This window comes from Vigna umbellata, chromosome 4, assembly GCF_029865625.1.
Source record: "Vigna umbellata cultivar VRB3 chromosome 4, Vumbellata_1.0, whole genome shotgun sequence".
Taxonomy (NCBI): Eukaryota; Viridiplantae; Streptophyta; class Magnoliopsida; order Fabales; family Fabaceae; genus Vigna; species Vigna umbellata.
The window spans coordinates 20,692,226-20,715,731 of NC_142168.1; the positions used below are offsets into that span (position 1 = coordinate 20,692,226).

At 34.1% G+C, this 23,506-nt stretch overlaps 1 long non-coding RNA gene and 1 pseudogene across 1 annotated transcript; one reads left to right on the forward strand and one right to left on the reverse strand.

Annotated features, from left to right (window-relative positions):
• The first annotated feature begins 11,528 nt into the window (after nt 1-11,528).
• On the forward strand, nt 11,529-12,581 carry LOC124848117 (protein VAPYRIN-LIKE pseudogene; annotated as a pseudogene).
• A 4,057-nt stretch (nt 12,582-16,638) lies between these two features.
• LOC148199508 (uncharacterized) lies at nt 16,639-17,476 on the reverse strand. Its single transcript, XR_015785685.1, has 4 exons — nt 17,384-17,476; nt 17,208-17,274; nt 17,053-17,106; nt 16,639-16,933 (listed from the first exon to the last, which is right to left on the reverse strand). It is a non-coding gene; the product is annotated as an uncharacterized LOC148199508 (long non-coding RNA).
• Between the last annotated feature and the right edge of the window lie 6,030 nt (nt 17,477-23,506).

Sequence of the window (23,506 nt, forward strand, 5' to 3'; positions counted from 1 at the left end):
TGATTTTCGAATCCTGCTATTTCTGTGCTTTTGGAAAGCTTGAGCAAGTCTAAATGGATGATTAAAAGTTGCTAATACTGTTCATTTGGATACTTGAACCATCAAAATTGAAGTTATATGCAGATTGGATACTTAAACCATCAATTTTGAGTTAAAATTGGAAGTGGACCAGTGAATTTGAGTAGTAAGCGTTAATTCAGTTGTTTAAGAGTTTAAACATGTTTAATATCATGAATAAAAGTTGTTTGAACATTCATCCAAGCTGCTGAAACACTGCTACTCATTTTGGGTTCCAAAACCACCATTTTAGTTCATATTTTTTTGTACAGATTTTGATTTTTTTCCAGCAACTGTTTTGGTAATTCTGGTTTAAATTACATTGCTGGATTGTGAAAAAGCTGGTTCAATGTTTAAAAATGAAAATACATGATCAAAAGAAGAAGAATCAAGTGTTAAAAAGTTGTTAGAACCAACCAATCCAGATTACAAGTCTTGAAAAACAAAGCTGAAACTCAGTGAGGCATTTTATCAAACACTTTTGAAAATTATCAAACAGTTTGTATTGGAAGAATTTCTGAACTGTGCTTGTGTTTTTCTTGATTTATTCATCCATTATAGTGCCTTTGATAAGTTCCTTTTGTGTACATTTCATTGGTGTGCTATTCCAAATTGCTGTGTCTATTTTTTTGGCATCCTAAGTTTCAGAACAGCAGCATAGTTTGGTGCAAACAGCAGCATAGTTTGGTGCAGATTTTTTAAACTGATTGGTGTGATTTAGCTGAGTTTTGGAGTGTATGTGCAAGCTGATTGGGGCATCCAGCACCAGAATCCTTCTCCTACTTTGGTAGCCTCCTAGGAAGTGGTTTGAGCATTGAAAGTGGAGTAAGAAGGAAGACTCAACAACAGCCAAACACCACTGTCCAGCAGCTGAAAAACTCTGTTACAACAGCATTTCAAACCTGGAAAAAGAGCAACTCACACCTTCATTTTGAGTAGTTTTCTACAGCAGCAAGAAGACAAAGCTCACATTACTTCTAGGCCTCATTTCAAGTTTATTTACACCAAATATCACGGAATTTGCTGTTTGAAATTGTATTTTTTTTCTTTGCTGTTTTTTAGCCAAGTGACTTGGAAAAATGCTCTTGAAGCAATTCCAAGTTCACAATTGAACATTGTAATAGTCCAATTTTTTTTTCTTAGTGTGGAAGTGTGTTAAGGGGCTCCAAGTGTCACTTGCACTTTCACTTAGGGCCGTCTAACATTTACATTCTTGCATCTTTATTGCTTTCTTTAATTTCTTGCTTAATCTTTTTGTTTGTTTTTTTTAAGTCTCCGTGGTATATAGGATTGCATAGCATTTAGTCAACCTTTCTTTGGTTTTAGGTTCATTTCATAACATTTGAAAAGAATTTGAAGAATTTCTACTTAGAAACTAAGGTAAAAGATAACTCTAAGGAAACTCTTGCTAAGGAAGAACTTGGTTTCTAAGCTTGTCCATTTGTGACTCACCTCTTCTTCCTGGGAGCTACTTAGAAACATCTTTTGCCTCTAGAATCTCTTTAGAAATTTTTCACCAAAAACAAAGAAAGCTTGTTTTCACACATTACTTGTCAAATATTTTGAAAACTTTGTGAAAACCTTATCCTTTGACAAGAATGAGTCAATCAAGTGTGCAAGGAAGTTTGAAACCCCATAGTGAGAGTTCTTTAAGGGAGGAATTTGAGCAAAAATTTGAACAAAGGGATAGAGAGATTAGTGAGCTCAAAGACATGATTAGTCAATTTTCGACTAATCAAGACAAAAAGAAAGAGAGATCTTCCCATAAGAGAAGAGAAGAATCATCATCTTCTCATAGTGAGCTTGAGCAATATAGTAGTCACCACAATGATGACCACTACCAAATGCCTCCTAGAAGACATCATAGAGTTAGAAAGCACCATCCAAGAGAGCCCAAAATTGATCTTCCTTCCTTTCATGGAAAGGATGATGTGGAAGAGTACCTAGAATGGGAAATGAAAGTTGAACAAATGTTTGAGTGCCACCAAATAGATGATGAAAGGAGAGTCACCATGGCTTCTCTAAGCTTTCAAGGCTATGCCTTAATTTGGTGGACAGCCTTGGTCAAGGATTATAGGCTAAGACACTTACCCCCCATCAGATATTGGAATGAGTTGAGAACCGCCTTGAGAAGAAGACATGTACCAGCCTATTATGATAGGGAATTAATGGATAAGCTCCACAAACTCCAACAAATAAACATGAGTGTTGAAGAGTATAGGTAGAAAATGGAGTTGCTTATGTTGAAAGCTGGAATAAGAGAGGAACCAAGGATAACAATTGCTAGGTTCCAAAGTGGACTCAACTATGACATAAGAGATAGGGTTGAACTTATACCCTACAATGATCTCAATGAATTAGTCCAACTTTGTGTGAGGGTGGAGCAACAACTCAAGAGGAAAAGCTCCACTAAGAAAGATTACCCTCATAGTTCCAACCATAAGAAAGATTACCCTCATAGTTCCAACCATAAGAAAGAATACAAGAGAGAGGGTAGTCTAATCAAGCCAAGATATGAAGAAGTTAGAGAGAGAGAGAGGGGAAAAGAAAAAGTCAAAGAACCTTCAAGAGATCATAAGAGTAAGGAGACTAAGTGCTTTACATGTGGGGAAAAAGGGCACTATGCATCTGAGTGCCGCAATAGAAGGTCAACTTACATCCTTGAGCATGAGAGTGAAAGTGAGGGTTCTTCATATAGTGAGTCTGAAACATCAACTTTTGAAGAAGAAGAAGCTTTACCTTGTGATGGTGACTTACTTATGGTAAGGAGACTCCTGGAAAGTAAACATGTAGAATTAGAACAATCACAAAGAGAGAACCTATTCCACACAAGATGCAAAGTTTTAGAAAAGACATGTTCAATGATTGTGGATAGTGGTTCTTGTTGTAACTGTTGTAGTTCTAGAATGGTAGAGAAGCTTGGCTTAACCATTATTCCTCATCCTAAACCTTACAAACTTCAATGGATCAAAGAGGATGATGGAATAGTAGTTAAAGAACAAGTAAGAGTATCCATTATCATTGGCAAATATGAAGATCAAATTGTTTGTGATATAGTACCAATGGAAGCTGGGCACATATTACTTGGAAGACCTTGGCAATATGATAAGCAAGCTTTACATGATGGAGTCACCAATAAAATCACCATTCAACACAAGGGAAAGAAAATTATCTTGTGTCCTCTTACACCTTCACAAGTAAGAGAGGATCAAATAATTCTTAAAAAGAAGTTGGATGGAGAAAAGAAAAGTAGGAAAGAAGGAAAGGAGAAAACCCTAAACCATGCCTCAAATAAGGAAGTTGTCCAACCTCAAACTTTTAACATTTCTAAAAATCTTTTTCTTGGACAACCTCATTTTCTTCTCTATTGCAAACAGGCACTTGTTTCAATAAATCATGAACTTGGTTCTCTACCAAAGGGGTTGCAAAAACTTTTAAAAGAATTTGATGATGTATTTCCTAAAGAGGTACCAAGTGGATTACCACCTTTAAGAGGAATAGAACATCAAATAGATTTAGTGCCTGGGGCCAGCCTTCCTAATAGGCCAGCCTATAGGACCAATCCCATGGAAACAAAAGAAATAGAAAAACAAGTCAATGAATTGTTGAATAAAGGGTGCATCCAAAAGAGTTTAAGTCCTTGTGTTGTGCCTGTGTTGTTGGTTCCTAAGAAGGATGGATCTTGGAGGATGTGTACAGATTGTAGGGCCATCAACAATATAACTGTCAAATATAGGTACCCCATTCCTAGATTAGATGACATGTTGGATGAATTACATGGAGCAAACATTTTTACCAAAATTGATCTCAAAAGCGGATATCATCAAATAAGAATTCAAGAGGGAGATGAATGGAAAACTGCTTTTAAGACCAAGTTTGGTTTGTATGAATGGTTAGTCATGTCCTTTGGCTTGACCCATGCTCCAAGTACATTCATTAGATTAATGAACCATGTTCTTAGAGAATGCATAGGGAGATTTGTAGTGGTCTACTTTGATGATATCCTAATCTATAGTCAAGGCCTTCAAGAACATCTTAACCATGTCAGAAAAGTCTTGCTTCTTCTTAGAGAATATCATCTCTTTGCCGACTTTGACAAATGTACTTTTTGTCAAGAAAGTGTGATTTTCCTTGGATTCAAAGTTGGAAAAGAAGGTGTACATGTTGATCCATAGAAGATCAAGGCTATACAAGAATGGCCAACTCCCAAAAATGTAGGAGAGGTGAGAAGTTTTCATGGATTAGCAAGTTTTTATAGAAGATTTGTGAAAGACTTCTCCACCATAGTCGCTCCTTTAAATGAGCTAGTCAAGAAAGACAAACCTTTTCTTTGGGGTGATAAGCAAGAGTTGTCTTTTGAGACTTTGAAGCACAAGTTAACACATGCACCTATTCTAGTTTTACCTGATTTTTCCAAAGCCTTTGAACAAGAATGTGATGCATCTGGGGTAGGTATAGGAGCTGTTCTAATACAAGGAGGACACCCCATAACTTATTTTAATGAAAAACTTAGAGGGGAAACTTTGAACTATCCTACCTATGACAAAGAATTGTATGCCCTCATTAGAGCTTTAAAAACTTGGGAGCATTATTTGGTAACTAGAGAATTCATAATACATACTGATCATGAATCTCTCAAGTACATTAAAGGGCAAGCAAAGCTAAACAAAAGGCATGCAAAGTGCGTGGAATATCTTGAGCAATTTCCCTATGTCATCAAACACAAAAAGGGGAGTACTAATGTTGTTGCGGATGCTTTATCTAGAAGACATGCATTGTTAATAACCCTAGGATCTCAAATATTAGGATTTGATGACATAAAAGATTTATATGAAAATGATGAAACATTTGCATCTACTTATTCATCATGTCTTAAGAAGCCTTTTAATGGATTCTATCTTTCTGAGGGGTATCTTTTTAATAAAGGAAAACTTTGTATACCCCAAGGATCCATTAGAAAACTTCTTATCAAAGAGAGTCATGGAGGAGGTCTCATGGGTCATCATGGAGTTGATAAAACTCTAAATATTTTGAAAAGTAAATTTTATTGGCCACACATGAGAATAGATGTTCAAAGGCATTGTTCTAAATGTATAGCTTGTTTACAAGCTAAGTCCAAAATTATGCCTCATGGACTCTATACACCTCTTCCTATAGCTAATACCCCTTAGGAAGACCTTGGCATGGACTTTGTCTTAGGATTGCCAAGAACTCAAAGGCGGTATGATTCTATATTTGTGGTAGTAGATCGTTTTAGTAAAATGGCTCATTTTATACCTTGCCACAAAGTAGATGATGCTAGCTATATCTCTAGACTCTTCTTTAAAGAAATAGTGAGATTGCATGGCTTACCCAAAACTATAGTGTCGGATAGAGATGTGAAGTTTCTAAGCCATTTTTGGAAAACTTTATGGGAAAAGCTTGGAACTAAACTTCTATTTTCTACTACATGTCACCCACAAACTGATGGGCAAACTGAAGTAGTAAATAGATCTTTATCTACACTATTAAGGGTAATATTAAGAGGTAATAACAAATCTTGGGATGAACATCTACCTCACATTGAATTTGCTTATAATATAGTAGTCCACAAAACTACTAATCTTTCTCCTTTTGAGGTTGTTTATGGCTTTAGCCCTATCACACCTCTTGATTTACTACCTCTTCAAGAATCATCTTCTTTTTTTCATAAAGAAGGTAATTCTAAAGTAGAGTTCATCAAGAAGTTACATGAGAAGGTCAAAATCCAAATTGAAAAACAAACTCAAAAATATGCAGAATACAACAACAAAGGGAGAAAGAAAATAGTTTTTGAAGAAGGAGACCTAGTTTGGCTTCATTTGAGAAAGGAAAGATTTCCCTCTCAAAGGAAATCTAAACTTAGTCCAAGAGGAGATGGTCCATTCAAGGTGGTCAAAAGAATAAATGATAATGCATACATCTTAGATCCCCCTGAAAGTTATGGTGTCCGTCATACTTTTAACATCTGCGATTTAATTCCTTTCACAGGGAATGATCAACAGGGTGAATCAGATCTGAGGACAGATCCATTTCAAGAGGGAGGGTCTGATGGAAGACCATTTAAGACGCACATTGGACCTCTTACTAGAGCCATGACAAAGAGGATTCAAGAGGAAGAAGGATCACCTACCATTTTGCTTTTATGGAAGGTAATTTACATTGATTCTTTTTCCCATAATTAAAAGCACATTTTTCCTTGCTTTGTAGGATTAATAAAAAGCAGCTGCCAATATGAAAACTTGGGGGAAAAGCTTGCTGCCCAAACTATCAAACAAAGGTGTTTTACATGTGTGCTGCTGGCCAAAACCACCAAAACAGAATTTGGCGCTTTCCATTTTCAAACTTACTGCCCAAGAATTCACATGAGCTGTGTAAGCTGCTGCCCAAACCAAAATTGGCGCCATTCAATTCAGTTCAATTGTCATTTCATTTTGAATGTCATTTCAGATCTGAGGCTCTTATTTCCATATAAATAAGAGACCTCTTTCACCATGTAAAGGACTTTTGAGCTTAGTAAATTGCTGCTGAATTTAATTTCCAGCCCTATTGCTCTTGAGTCATTTGTTCTCTCTACTTTCTCTTCCCTTTCCTCTAGCTTCCTTCCATTGTAGGAAGGCCTTCTGAGCTGTGAGGTTCCCCCACATACTCATTCCACTCAAACACACCAACCATCAAACAATCTCACTCAATTTTCGCTGCATTCACACTACTGATTTCAATCTGCTGCACCAATATTGTTCTGGATTTTTTTGAAGCTTTGTCTGCAAGGTCCAGGTCATTCTAAGCATGGCTAAGCTTTCATCAGTCTCCAAGTTAGGTCAAGGTAGTGTTTTTAGGGTTCTACTTCTACATTTTGGAGACACCCATAGCCTATAAATAGAGTTGCTTTCCACCCTTGTATTCCCACTTTGAGAATAATAATAAAATGCTGCCCAAATGTTGAGCCATTATATCAATCTCTAAAGTCAAGACTAGAGCATTCTATGTTGCCTCATCTAGCCACCTTCTTCTAGAGTTGGCCTAATCTCTCTTAAGATACCATTAAACACCATCCCATCATCACCAAATCACCAAAATCATGAGTCTTACCCTTATCCTCCATTGCTTCCGCACCTTCATCCTCATCATACCATTTCTTCTAGTTTTGGCCTAACCTAGCTTAAGGAGGTTGTTATCACTTTCCTAATGTTGTTACAATTCCAGCAAGTGCAGAAGACAATATTGAGACCAAGATGGTTGATCTTACCAGCTACATAGTGGAATCTTCTACTAATGTCTCAAATAAACATTTCACACACCAGCAAGTTCACACGTCATAAATCTGGAAACCATATAGCATGTTCACACACCAGTTCAAGAAAACCTGAATAAAATAAAATCAAATATGTGATAAAATCAAGCAAAACCAAAACGTAAGCCCATCATAAAACCCCAGATAAATCAGAGAAATAAACCAATAGACATTGTATTCATTTACTTGATTAATTAATTTTTCGCAAAGGGTTTATGCTTTCCATTTGTGCTTCTTGGTCTAGTTCATGAAAGTCGTTCGTTAAGCTTGTTCGTGAAGGGTCATCCTCAAGCTGGTTCAGGAATGGGTCTGCTTTTAGTTCGTAAGGACCTAGTTCAAAAAGAGCCTGGTCTGGTTAGTGAAGTGGCCTACTACGACTCTAATGGTTGGTAAATAATGAGGGGAGGGCAACTTTCGTGGTTAGTGAAAGGTGAGAGGGCGACTCTGGTAGTTTTTGTCAATGTATTTTGTAAAAATGCACATTAAAATTAGTCATTATTTTCCATTTTTTTAGTAGTAAAAATATCGTAACTATGAGAAATATATATATATATATATATATATATATATATATATATTTTGTTGAATGGTTATGAAATACATGAATATACATTCATGTCCTACCAAAATTGAGTTTGATACATTAAAACTCTCACATTGAATGTCATGATTAAAAAGAAACTTGATGGAAATAGAGACGAGAAAAAAACACATTGTCATTCTATTAAAATGTCATGATACTTATCAATAATATCAAGATTTAAAAGATGAGTTATTCTTCCTACACCTCACTGCCTTCATCCTGCACTCTCAATTTTACCTTTTTACCCTTTATTAACAAAAAGTTAAAAATTAATACCGCATTTCGAAGTGCGTTTTAATTAATTTTTTTCTAACCGCACTTCGAAGTGCGTTTCCTATAATTAATTGTTTCTTTCCTAACCGCACTTCGAAGTGCGTTTCCTATTTTAATTAATTGTTTCTTTCCTAACCGCACTTCGAAGCGCGTTTCCTATCTATTTAATTGTTTCTTAACCGCACTTCGAAGTGCGTTTCCTATTTTAATTAATTGTTTCCTAACCGCACTTCGAAGTGCGTTTTAATTAATTGTTGCACTTTAAATCCAAAATAATATTTAACATTACATATAATAATTATTATTTAATTCAATAAACAATTTAATAATTATTTCAATTTCATAAAAAATTAAAAAACTTAAATAAAATTAAATACATAATAAATAATATATTAAGAAAATAATAATATGTTGAAAAATAACAAATTCAACAAAATTTAACAAACAAATAAAATAATTCAAAATATATTAAAACAAAACATTTTATTTAACAACTAACATAAAAAATTAAATTTATTATACTAACCTAATAAAAATAAAACCTAATAAAATAAATATATACTAACCTAATAAAAAAATTAAAAAACTAAACCCTAAAAATCTAACGCACTTCGAAGTGCGGTTTGTCTCAGCCGCAGATCGAAATGCGGTGGGTTTGTGCTTTTCGCTTTTGGAGGTGCAGGAGGAAGTTGCCGCAGTTCGAAATGCGGTGTGCAGGAGGAAATTGCCGCAGTTCGAAATGCGATTTCTCTGTGAAGGGTATCATTGGAATTAAAATATGTTTTGGAGGTGCAGGAGGAAGACCGTGAAGTGCAGGGAGAATCACTCTTAAAAGATTGGTTGTCGACAAACTAGATGCAAAAGACTTGATGCAAATAGTAGAAAATGTAAAAAAACCATTTTTTATAACATATAATTAAAATTAAATGTATTACATATATTAAACAAGGTATATAATTAATATTAACTGTTGAGTTTGTCTTAACTTAAGAAATAATGTTTTAGTTTTTATATATTGGGTTTGTATATCATATTGACTTTATTATTTCTAAATTAAAATTGGGTTTGTTAAATTACGGTATGGCCTCCTATTGGAGACCTACTCGATACTCGAAATGTACAAAACAATCAAAAGTATCGATCCAAACATTTAAGGTATCAACCTTGGACCAGTTGGAGAACTTGAAGATACAACAAAGTCTTATCATTCAACCTACAACAACAAGGACTAGGAGGAGCGTGAATCATCAAGGTGACTATGGGAAGAATAACACACTAACACTAACAATGTAGCACATTATGCCTCCACAATCATCACAAGAAACCTTCGACATGTGTAACTCATGAGAAGATGGTGGGTTTCTACTTAGTCATCCGTTATAACTCAACAATTAATCCTTGTGATCGAAGCTTGCCTTGGTTCGAGACATTATCCCTCCATCTTGGGACATTTATACTCTTTTAGTCAAGAATCAAAGTAATCTCATCATCCCACAATCATAAATAATTATTTTTTTTATATTACCTAAAATTCACAGTCACAAATTTAATGAAATAATTTCTTTTGTTAAAAAAATTATTTTTAAAAAAAATAACTGCCAAACGATTAATTTCATAAAAATAATAGTGCTTTATAAAACACTTATATTATTTAATTTAAATATACTTTCATTGTTATCTTATATTGAAAGACAATGTTATTATATACACATTAGAGATAAATAAATTTACATTATAGTTTACAATATAAACACATCACACAACCGTCATTTTAGAATATGTTATACAATATAGTTTATTTTTTTAAAATTTATTTTTAATTATTTTATCTTCAAAAAATAAAATAATGAAATTTATGAATCATAAAAGTTTCATAAATTAGTTTTTCGTTTAATTTTTTAAAATATAAAAATAAACTGTCTTCTTACAAAAGTTTTAACTTTTGAATATTTTATGAAATATAGGTTGTTCTATTTAAATTAAATATATTTTCAGTATGAAAACTTTGTTTGTTTGAAATTATATTATAAAATAAATTATTTTAATAGGAAAGATCTTAGATTTTGAGACATTTTAGATGAGATTTTCAAAAGAATAATTTAGGAAAAGGTCTTTTCAAAATCTCAATATACTTATTTCAGCTTATACTTTAATAATAAAATAAAATCATTTTAATGCATTTAAAATTAGATTAACATTTTAATACATTTTGATAGTGTACGTGTATTTTATTAAATATTGGTAGTTATTATATTTAAAATTGTTTGTTTTATAAATAATATACGATTTAGGTTGAACAATATTTTTATAAACATATTCTTAAATATTCTGTCATGTTAACTAAATTATTTAATGTGGACATTTTTATGTTATAGGTATACGTTATGAGGATTTTTAAATTTGATTTTGTAGCTATAATTGAGTTATATAAGTATATTTTATATGGATAATAATTTTGATTTGGAAGTTATATTCAAAGTTCATTATTAAATTTAAAGTTACTTTGGTTGCAGGATAAGTATGTTTGTTAGTGACTAACTTAAGCTCACTTATGTCTTGTTCACTATAGATTTGAGGAAGAGTGATTGAATGGATTTGAGAGAATTTGAAGGTAAATTTTTTGTTGTTTATTTAAATGAATTTTGGAGATAAGTGAGAGTAAATTTAGAAATAAAGTTTATGAGAATTAGTGTTTAGAATTTGATTGATGTGTCTCTCACTTGTCTCCAAAATTCACTCAAATAAACAACAAAAAATTTACCTTCAAATCCTCTCAAATTCATTCAATCACTCTCCGAAATTTATTCAAATGAAAAATGGCTCAAGATTTAAGGATGAGTACACCGATGTAAAGTGACTGATTCTAGTTCGACTAATGTAGGAATGTTTGTTTAAAAATCAACTAATACATAAAGTGTTGTAGAAGCTGACAATTAAGAATAAAGATCACGAACAAAATACTTCCTGAGGCGTGTAGATCACTGTCCTTAAGGACTTATCCGCGGTGTATTGCGCAAGCCCCTCAGGATACAACAAGAACTTCTCAGAAATTTCTGAGGATCTCAGAACTAGCAAGCACTACTACAAATTTATTCATTACCGAAGGATTATTACCGAAGGCCTCTTACCCCTCGGTAAAAATGACAATACCGAAGGATTTCCCGACGGTCATTAAAGTTGGTCATTACCGAAGGCTTTTGCCCTTCGGTAATACACACACGATTTACCGAAGGCTTTTGGCCCTCGGTATATGCATTCACTTGACAAAATCTGAATTTGGGATTTCCCTCGTCCATTTTCCAAATGCTTTTTGGGAAAGCTTCTCCCAAATTTTCACTCCCGTCCCCGCGCCACCGCCACTCTTCCTGGGATTTCCCTCTTCCATTCACCGGAACCGGACGTCCATGCACCACCGTCGAAAACGGCAACGCAGACGCCGTCGCCTACTTGCTCGACGCCGGCGCGGACGCTACCGCGACGGCAGAGTCTCTCATGCCACCCGCAATCAGGTCGGGGAGCCTCGACGTGGTGAAGCTTCTGGAAGCTTCTGGTTGCGAAATCGTGGAGTCAGTTCTGCACGAGGCCGCAGCAACGGATCGAATCGACGTGATGGAGTTTTTGCTGGAGCATTGCGACGAGAAGTTGGAGGTGGATTCGGTGGACTCGGAGGGGAGAACTCCGATTCACGTGGCGGCGAGGGAGGGGCACGTGAGGGTTATCGAGTTCTGCGTCTCGATGGGAGGAAACCCTAATCGCGTGGACTGTAAGGGGAGGACCCCGCTCCATTACGCGGCGTGGAAGGGACACGTGAAGGCCGTGGAGTGTTTGTTAGAATGCTCAGACGTGAAGTGCGTGAAGGACAGGGAGGGGAGAACGGCGTTTTGTGTTGCGGCGGAGAGTGAAGAGTCCAACACGCGCAGGCGTTTGGTGGATTTGCTGGGGTTGGGCGACGCGCTGATGCGTGCGGTGAGGGTTGACGATGTTCAGGGCGTGAAGAGGTGTTTGGGGGAAGGGGCGAGTGTGAACGGGAGGGACCAGAACGGGTGGACCCCACTGCATTGGGCTGCATTCAAGGGTCGAATAAAGAGCGTGAAGGTGCTGCTTGAACACGGTGGTGAGGTTGATACTGTGGATGATGCTGGCTACACTCCCCTGCATTGTGCTGCTGAGGCAGGGCATTTGCAACTTGCCCTCTTCTTGATCACTCATGGTGCTTCTCAATCACAGCTCAAATCCTTTCCCTATCTTGCAGCTCACCCTCTTCACTTTTTCGACTCTTTCCAAAATCAGGTTTCTCTTCCTTCTAAATCTAACACACTCATGTATCACTGAATCCAAATCTCTGTTTTGTGTATATATTATGTGTAGTGTGGAATCTTCCTTGGTGATTGCTTGGTTGATGAACCGTCCCCAAGACCACGACCACCAGGACCACGCCGTCTTCCTCTGCCGCATCTGACTGCGAAGACACTCCTTCCCCGCATGGCAGTCCCCAGATCTGCCATCTTCACCACAGGTAAACACTTAGCTGATCTCTTGGTTATCAAATTCTTTGAGAAATATAGATAACGACATTTAAATCTTGGTCTTTCTATGCTTAATTTGTGTTGATTGTGATTGAAGTAGATTAAGATGTGATGAAATTTTTTCTGAATTATTGGGTTGTTTGATGTGAATTAATTATGAAGGTGATAACCCTCAGACCGTGAAGAGAAGTATGAGGCAGTGGGCTCAGGTTGTTGGATGTGCAGTGCGTCAAAGAAGCTGCGTGTGATTGATATAAATAGGCCTTCGGTAATTACCGAAGGCTTTTGACCCTCGGTAATTACCGAAGGCTTTACGCCCTCGGTAATTACCGAAGGTCAAAAGCCTTCGGTAATTGTTAGCGACAAGGGATTTACCGAGGGCTGATTGGCCGTCGATAAGCCGTCTGTAAATGGCATTTTCCGAGGGCTTTTGGCATTTTCCGAGGGCTTTTGGCCTTCGGTAATACCCTTTTTTTTTGTAGTGAAGGAACTCTAAATAGAGTATAAGAATAACCCAGAATAATTTTAGAAGAGAAAAAGAGCTAGAGAATGAAACTCAGAAAAAAAAAATAAGAAAGAATGAAATTTTGTGTGTCTTGGAATGGAGGAAGGCCACTCTATTTATAGAGTGGGAAATCAACAAAGATTGGCCTAAGGCCCAACGCCAATGGGAAAAATCCCGTGCCTTCCGAAAGTGGCTTTAACCATGCAACAACAATTTAAACGTTGCACATTAAAAAATATAACATTGGCAACCGCATCATACGAAACTTGCGGAACGTATCAACTTTAAATTATATTTTGCAATATTATATTAATAAATTATATCAATCCCCCACATATTGCAAAAGATAAGAAACAATGATTTGAAAGAAAGAAAGAGAAAAATCCTGGGTTTTATAAGATGTAATGCATCAGAGCTGGTATAGCAAGCTATATGAACCAGTCCTAGATCAAGAAACTTAACACACAGTATATTTGGTATAGCAAGCTATATGAACCAAAGATACTTGAGTGTGTTAGAGGTTTATCAATCACAGTACACCCCCACAATCCTTGCTGTTATCGCTGTGATGCGCTTACTAGGCCATGCGCGTGCTCGGTATTCATGAGTGCTCTAGAGATCATGCCAAGATCTCATGCAAGCGGCCCCACTTGACACTCATATAGGTGATTTCATCAAGTGTATGCTGCAATTCATACACCACCCGTAAGGGATATGAAGATCATTAAAAACTTTGTTTAATTACAAAGTTTAACCTCTCAATAATGCAGTCTCTAGCACTTTCACACACACACACCATAGGGATGGACATATTTGATTTAAAATCAAATTAGTGCTATCAGAACTAACAAATGACTTGTTTTTACCCATATGAACCTTATTCATGGGATCTCCAATCATAAAGGTTGGGTTACCATCACTTGTTTGTTTGCTAGTGGCTTAAGTCTCATTCCCCTCGATGTTTCTAAGATCATATTTCTTCCCAAGGGTTTTGTTAGAGGATCTGCTAGATTCCGTTCTGACTTCACATAGTCAATGGAAATAGTTCCACTCTTTAGCAGCTGCTTCACCAAATTATGTCTCAATTGAATATGTCTATTCTTTCCATTGTAATTCTTGTTTTTAGCTATAGCTATTGCCGATTGGCAATCACAGTGTATTGACACCGATGGGGTTGGTTTCATTCCTAGTGGAATGTTTCCTAAGAAGTTTTTCAACCACTCAGCCTCACTTCCAGTCATCTCAAGAGCGACAAACTCAGATTCCATTGTTGATCTTGCAATAATAGTTTGTCTGGAAGATCTCCATGTAATTGCACCACCCCCAAGTGTGAATACATAACCACTAGTGGATTTTGTCTCATCTGAATCAGAGATCTAGTTAGCATCACTATACCCTTCTAGTACAGCGGGAAATCCACTATATTCAATGGCATAATCCATTGAACCTCTTAAGTATCTCATAAGCCTGGAAAGTGCATCCCAATGTTCTTGATTTGGACACTGAGTGTACCTGCTTAGTCTACCTACTGCATAAGCAATATCGGGTCTAGAAAAGCTCATCAAGTGTAGTAAGCTCCCAATTATCTAGGCATACTGAGGCTGAGATAATGATTCTCCTCTATTTTTCACTAATTTAGAGTTAGCATCATAAGGGGTACTCACGGGTTTGAAATCATAATACCCAAACTTCTTAAGAAGTTTCTCAATGTATTGTTCTTGGGATAGTAATATACTATCTCCCTTCCTTATGATTCTAACACCTAAAATTACGTTGGCTTCACCCATGTCTTTCATTTCAAAGTTCGATCCTAGAAATAATTTAGTTCTAGTAACAATCTCATTGCATGTACCAAAAATTAACATGTCATCCACATACAAACATATAATGACACAATCACCATTTTCAAATTTAGAGTACACACATTTATCAGCATCATTAGGTGAAAAACCATCACATAACAATACATTATCTAGTTTTTCATGTCATTGTTTTGGTGCTTGTTTCAATCCATACAAAGATTTTAAAAGTTTACATACCTTATTCTCTTGACCAGGTACAACACACCCTTCAGGTTGAGTCATATAAATTTCCTCTTCTAAATCACCATTTAGAAAGGCAGTTTTAACATCCATCTGGTGTATCACTAGCTTATGGATTGCTGCTAAGGCTAACAGAACTCGAATAGAGGAAATCCTAGTCACAGGGGCAAAAGTATCAAAGTAATTAATCTATGTTGGGTTTTTGAGTAAAACCTTTTGCTACTAATCTTGCCTTATACTTCTCTATAGATCCATCAGGATGATACTTTTTCTTAAAGATCCACTTACAACCAATGGGTTTTGCTCCTTTAGGCAAATCCACTAAGGTCCAAGTATTATTTTTCTGAATTGATTCAATTTCAGTCTTAATGGCTTTATCCCACTGTTTTGCATCAGGAGCACTAATGGCTTCTACAAAGTTACTTGGATCATTATCAACTAGATAGGTATAGAAATCATTACCAAATGAAGTTTCCTTCCTTTGTCTTTTACTTCTTCTTAATTCCTCACACAAGGCATCACTATTATTATTATTTTCTATAGGTTGAGACGTCTCACTAACCTTTAAAGAAAAAAAAAAAATAAGAAAGAATGAAATTTTGTGTCTTGGAATGGAGGAAGGCCACTCTATTTATAGAGTGGAAAATCAACAAAGATTGGCCTAAGGCCCAACGCCAATGAGAAAAATCTCGTGCCTTCCGAAAGTGGCTTTGACCATGCAACAACAATTTAAACGTTGCACATTAAAAAATATAACGTTGACAACCGCATGATACGAATTTAAATTATATTTTACAATATTATATTAATAAATAATAACATAAATGGATAGAACACTCAAAGGTCGGTCCAAACATTTAAGATATCTACTTTGGACCGGTTAGATTTAATTAACATATCTTATAATATTAAAGATATTTTAGCAAAATATAAAAAGATTTATATTTTATTATTATCTATATCTTGGACGTGACTAAAATACTTATAAATAGAAACACATTAAAGGCTTAAACACTTCGAATTTCTGGCTTGAAGTATTATTAATTTTGAATCATATTATTCGGTCTTTGTATATTTTTTCTCCACGATAATAAGCTTTTTAAAGGAACAGTAGTGAAACAAAGTCTTGCTATCATTTGTTTGATTGAATCAATAAATCGAAGTATAAGAGGAAAACTCATATTATCTTGTAGAGTTTATGAAACAAACTGTTATGAAAATATAAATATAGTTTTTAATTATTATCAAACATAATGTAATTGAAGTTGGTCATACATTTAGTTTTAAAACATTAACGTTCTTTATATTGCAATCCAATTAAAATTTTAGAGATGATATTAGATTGAAAACTTAAAATTACACTTCAAAGGAGTAAAAGTAGAAATTACATTTAAATTATGACTTCTTTCTTCTTCTTACATGATAATTACTATGAAAAAAAAAAATAACATTACATTAAAAAGATAAAATGACGTTGTAAATTCAGAATCTCCTCTCGTCTTTCTTTTCACCAAATCATATCCTTTATATTGCGCAACCCATTTCTATTGATCTCATCACATTTTTCAAATAATATGAGGATTCATGGGCTGCGAGTACATTGAACATATTGCTCATCTGGATTCCTCATCCTTCCTACAAACATATTAAGCATGTTGAGATAATAATCAAATACTCTTAAATAACATGAAGGAATGTGTAGATATAACATTACATATCAAATAAGATCATACATTAATCAAGAATGATCTTACCCTTATATGTTGCACATCGAATTAAGAGAATTGTGGATGTGAAATTTGGGGCAACTGTAATAAAAGTTGTTGGTTAATAGAAAGTAGTTGTTTGTGATGTAATATGAAAGAAGAGAAGAAGAAAACCTAAATATAAAAGTGAAGTAAGAACTAACCATTTAATGGAGGAAGAACCCTTAACCTTTAATCGGAAGATTATCCCTCCGATCATAAAGGTTTCTCCTAATTTAAAAAAAGATATAGAAAAATCAGTATGTTAAACAAATTATAAGATGCAGCGTTGCTTTAAAGTTGGTTTTGTGTTGAGTGTGATTAACTATAAATCAGATACCTTTGGTATTTCCTTGATTTGATTTTGAGATTAGGATCTCATTCTTCAAAAAGTATACATTTTTCTCCTTCTCCTCTTCTTCATCTTTGCTTAGGCCGTTGCTGCCCATTTCATAACTTGCCTGACAGCTCTTTCAATCTCACCTATATATAGATGAAATAAGTAGGTTAAAAAGAATAAGTTATTTTAGTAATTTCTTTTAAAATGAATTATATTTTCATTAAATTATTAAATTTATTATTCAATAATCAATTATGTTTTTTTTTTATAAATTATATATATTCCTCTTAAATTTACATGGTTGGTTTTTTAATAAAAAATTGTTCTGTCTTGTTTATCATTTTCTAATATCAAGATAATATTTTTATTTCATACCTTTAATTTATACAAACAGAAAAAAATTATTTTTTTATTATTCTAATTTTATATTTTTCATAAGCAATTTAGTAAGATGTAGGATAACTTCATAACCACACTACTCAATTATTGAAAAAAAAATATAAGTAAAGAGCTAATTGAAAAAAAATAGAAAAATTCTAAATACTTTCATATATAAAATAAATTAATAAAACATTAATTGAAAATAGTTATATTTATGACATTTAAAACTTAATTAAGAATAAAATTAATACAAACATTAAATAAAGTTTATTTAATTTATCAACCGTAACATGTAGCAATTAGAAATTAATATTCTGCAGTTTAAAATACACGCGCAAGTTTATTTATTCAATGGATGCATTCATATCAAACTCAATAATATTAATTATTATATTAATTAAAAGTAACATATAATTAAGTTTAATATATATATATATATATATATATATATATATATATATATATATATATAGGTTTGCTAACTATAAGCTCTTTATCAGTTGGTACATTTTAACAATGTGTACCGAGTTTTAGTAGATAAAAATATTTCATATATTATGGATTTTATATTTTAAGGTCAATGATATTTAAATAATTGTCATTCTCAAAACTAAAAAAACAAAAAAAATCCTTAAACCCTTACTCACCCCTCTCTCATTCATCTTCCTTTTAATCATTTCTCTTTCATCTCTGTCACTCTAATTCTTCCTGTCATCCCTTTAGTAGTCCCAACAGAAAAAATCAGAAACACTCACCTAACCCTAATTCACCTTTCTCACTTATCCAATTTGTTTTTCTTTCATTTTCGTCCTCCTTCTCACCCACACACAATAACCCGCGACATCGCAATTTGTTGTTCTAGCTTTGTTAGTTCATTTGTTATCCACTTTAGCAACAAAATAATTGATGATGTTGATGTTGATTTTTGATTTGAGGGTTGTGTTATATTTTTTTCCCTTCTTATTGTTATTTAATTTTGTTTTTAAATTTTTGAATTAGTAGTTTATCTTTAGGGAGATTTGATATTTTGACTATTAAGTGGTTCGAAAATATTTTCTAGAAAAGAAAAAACCTTATGTGGAAAGGGAATTCAAGAAGGGGTAAGTCATTGTCCAGAAAATTGATTTATGAAGTCAGCTCTTAAAAATAATTCTAAAAACATATTTTCAGTTAAAAATAATATTTCGAAATATACTTTTCACCTTCCTGCATATAACGAACATCAAAACACAACAAAAAATGAAGCTCCTGCACATCATACTAAATGATTTAATAGAAACAAATTATTGAAGAGAGTTATGAATAGAGAAAATTGTTGTGGTTGACTCTATCCCTTATTCAGAAAAGAGACAATTGCTCGTTCTCTTTCGAATGTTTCATATTGATAAGCATATTTTCATTTCATTTATGTAAAAAGAATAAAAATATTCTAACAAATTACACATCTTCTATATTTGAGTAGATTGTAGAATATTGAGTAGTTTCTAAGAACAACTGCATTAATATACCAACTAATTAAAAATCAACCAGAAATTAGTAAACTAGTCATAATGAACCTTTTAGCTCTTAGTTGGACCGGAAAATTACTTTCCAAAGTAAATCATATAATGTAAGTTTATTTTAAAGAATTCATATCTCCAACTTGTTTGGTGAATATAAACATGATGTTGATCATTTTGATTTATCATTTGCTGCAGAAGCGAAATTAAAAGAAACAAAATGCACTGAATTTCAAATTGAATTTAAACTTAATAAATTTGTTACCATCATGCTCATAGTTTAACTTTTACTCCTTTCATTTCTATGTTTTTATCAACATTTGTATTAAGAAACTAAATGTTTTGCAACTATTATGGTTTGTTGCTAACGTCTTTTCGTGGGAGTTTCTCGTTTTTTTTTCTTTTAGTTTTGAAATTATTGAAATTATTCTAGACTTTAGTTTTTTACAAATTTAATAATCATCAGAAGGAAAAGATATAACACAACCCTCCAATCAAAATCAACATCAACATCATCAATTATTTTGTTATTAAAGTGGAATACAAATGAACGAACAAAGCAAGAGCAACAAATTAGGACGTTGCGGGTTGTTGTGTGTGGGTGAGAGAGAGAATGGAGATGAGAAAGAAACAAATTGGATAAGTGAGAAAGGTGAATTAGGATTAGGTGGTAGTTTCTGAATATTTTTAGTTGGAACTACTGTAGGGATGAGAAAGAGATGAAAGGGAAAGCCTTGAGAGGAATGAGAGAGAGGTGAGTAAGCGTTTGGATTTCTTGTTTTCTTTAGTTTGATAATGGAAATTATTCAATTACCCTTGATCGAAAAACATAGAATCCATAATATACGAGGGTATTTTTGTTTTCTAAAATCGGATATATTTTGTTAAAATGTACCCACTGATAAAAGAGCTTACCTATTTTATCAAACGCATATATATATATATATATATATATATATATATATATATAATGTATTCAATCCATGGATTAAATATTAAACGCACTTTTCATTACAATAAAATTAATGCGAACATTAAATAATATTTATGAGATGTTTGTAGTTCTTAACAATTAATATTCTACTGTTTACAATGAATACATTTATTGATTTAATGGATGCATTTATTACAATTTCAATAATCTTAATTATATTAATTAAATGTAATATATAATTTATTGCATATATATATGAGATAATGTATTTAATCCATGGAGTTGATATACACTCTTTATTACTATAAAATTAATACAAACATTAAATAAAATATTTACGACTATAACTTGTAGTAATTAATATTTTGCAGTTTACAATATACCCTTTATTTATTGATTTAAAGAGATTCATCGCAATTACAATAATATTAATGGTTATTTTAATTAAATTTAATATATATATATATATATATATATATATATATATATATATATATATATTATTTAATATAAACAAAAATGTGATTCAAACACGCAAAAATGATATTTATTAACTAATAATGTTATTTATGTTACATGAATACAACATGAAAATCCTAGTGCAGAATTGGTCTTTAAGGTCATCCTGTAGACGTCGGTCCACCAAATAATCAACGTAAATTATTGATCAATGACATTTTCGTAAATAAGTAGACATATAGACGTCCGTTAGGAGGGGCCCGTTGTCTACAATATTATAGACTTGGGGCCCCTCCTAGCAGATGTCTATATGGCTGAAAGGGTAGGTGAGAAGTATTTTTTCCGACGTCTACAGCTAGTTATATATACTACAAAACACGAACCCGCGAGGAGTTGCGCTCACTGTTCATCGTCTTTCTCGCGTTTTCTGTTTGAGACATTGCATTTCCAAGTGCGTTTCCTCTCTTTTGGACTGTTTAAATTTACTTTTACTCCGATTAAGTTACTCTTTGATGAAATATCTTCCATTTGAACCGATTAAAATTCGTTTTCGTTACGTTTTGGTGCAATTTCTGGCTTGTGCTAGGGCGACGCTTATGACTCTTTTTTGGCCGACGATCTTGGGCGTGAATTACTCCATTTTCCCTATATTACTCCATTTCCTGCATTGCTCTTTTAATCTGCTAAAAAGGTTAGCTTCTTTGTTGATAACTTTTTTGTATGCATGTTATTGGCTTTTGTGTATGCATGTTATTGGCTTTTGCGTATGCATGTTTTTGGCTTTTAGGTATGCATGCGTTATTGGCTTTTGAATATGCATGTGATAGTTGTGTTATTATAATTGTCATTTTAGATTTTAAGTATAAAATCATTGAGTGAAACTTAGTTCCCATTTGAAATTTAACACAAACGATTAATCTTTTAATCGTTTGAATTAAATTTTGAATTGTCCGATTGGACAATTTGGGAAAATTATTTTTCATAATTTGCTATAACATGTATGTTGGAGTTTATGGATAAGATTGATAAAATTCTGGTTTAGTATTTGTGTTGTTCTCTAGATGCATATTTGATTGTGGTCATCCTTGACTACTCTCATTTCGTATATTTTGGAGACCAATGCGAAATGTTGCCGAAATCTTATCAAATTTATGATGCAAACTTCGTTGCATGTGTCTTAGCAATTTATGAAAAATAATTTTTCTGAATGAGTAGGGCCTAACCTTGTGAGAGTTAAAAAACTGAAACTGATGAAGTATGTTACGAACATAGTATGAATCGAAGCTAGATGAATGAACGTCGCATCGGTGAAGAATATGAGAAGGGTGTTTCGGAGTTCTTGCATTATGTTGAACAAAATGCTAAGTCTGTGAACGAGACATATTTTTGTCCTTGTGTTCGTTGTCTTAATCAAATATGACAATACTTAGGCAATGTGCGTGACCATCTATTCATGTTCGGCATAATGAGAACTTATACCGTTTGGACTTGGCATGGAGAATTACTAGACCCGCCTACCACGTCACGAGGAACGAATTATGTGGAAGAATGGATGAGTGATCATTTAGAGGACATGATACGTGATGTCGGTGAAGATAATTTTGGAAGAGCTAATTTGTACGATTCTCTTATAAATGATTCAGAGCAACCGTTGTTCCCAGGATGCTCGAACTTTACACGTCTGTCTACAACTTTGAAGTTGTTTAGTTTAAAAGCAACGAACGGATGGACCTATAAAAGTTTCACAGAGTTATTGGAGTTGTTGAAGGAGATGCTTCCAGAAAATCTGATGGGAACATGACATCTTCCTCAGCTGCCTTGATCTTACAAAGAATTGCAAGTTCAAATTCTAAACATTGTTTGATTGTGTTATTATCATAGCATGTCTTCTAAGTAACTTAGTTTTTTTTTATGTGCAGGATGAGTTGGTTGAGCAGCAGACTCAAGGAACATTTGTTGTCCAAGGTAGGGACGACATTCTAACAACAACCATTGGAAAGCCCGAGCACCCAGAACGTGTACGTGGAGTTCCTAGGCCGATTGGTTTTCATGACTACTTTGGCCCTACACAGAAAAACACTCAATCAATGAGTCAGGAGACATTGAGGCAGATGAATCTTTAGTGTGAGGAAACACTCAACCAATGCACGAGATAATTGGAGCGACAATTCATGGAGCAGCTACAAGAACAAAAAGAACCACAAAGAGCGCTTGAAGAGAAGCTCATTCCATGACGCAGGGCACCATGGGGCCAGTTGAAGCTCCCACACCACCTCTTGTTAGCACTAGAGGATCATGCTCTGTTGTAGAACCTACTCAGTATAGCGATCAATATGAGTTGTTGGTTCATGGGGATCCCCCACACATTTTCGCTGTCGGACGAGTGCTTGAGGGAGGGCAGACTATTCATGGTGTTCCCATATTACCCCACCATGTGCGTGTGATGATTGACGAGGTTCGGGATCCCCAAGCTCAGGTGCTTGTACCCACTCCAAAAATTCATTTTGTGGGGAAGGCCATAGGATCATTTATAGTCTGACCTAGAGCATTGATCATGTCACACATTGCTACTCCACAGGTATAATGTCTTTGTTATTAGTATTTATATGTTAAATTTAAAAATATTTATTGATAACTTTGAAATTCTTATCTTCAGTTCACATGTCCTCAAAAGAAGTTGATTCATGATACAGTCATACATGAAGATGATGACATGGCTGAAGCGAAGGATGATCCTCTATCAAAGCTAATGACAAGATTACCCAGGTTGAAGAGAGCACCATTAGAACTATACTGGGATTTGAGAGTATTTGGTCTCCCCCCATGTGCTAGTATATATCACATTGACTG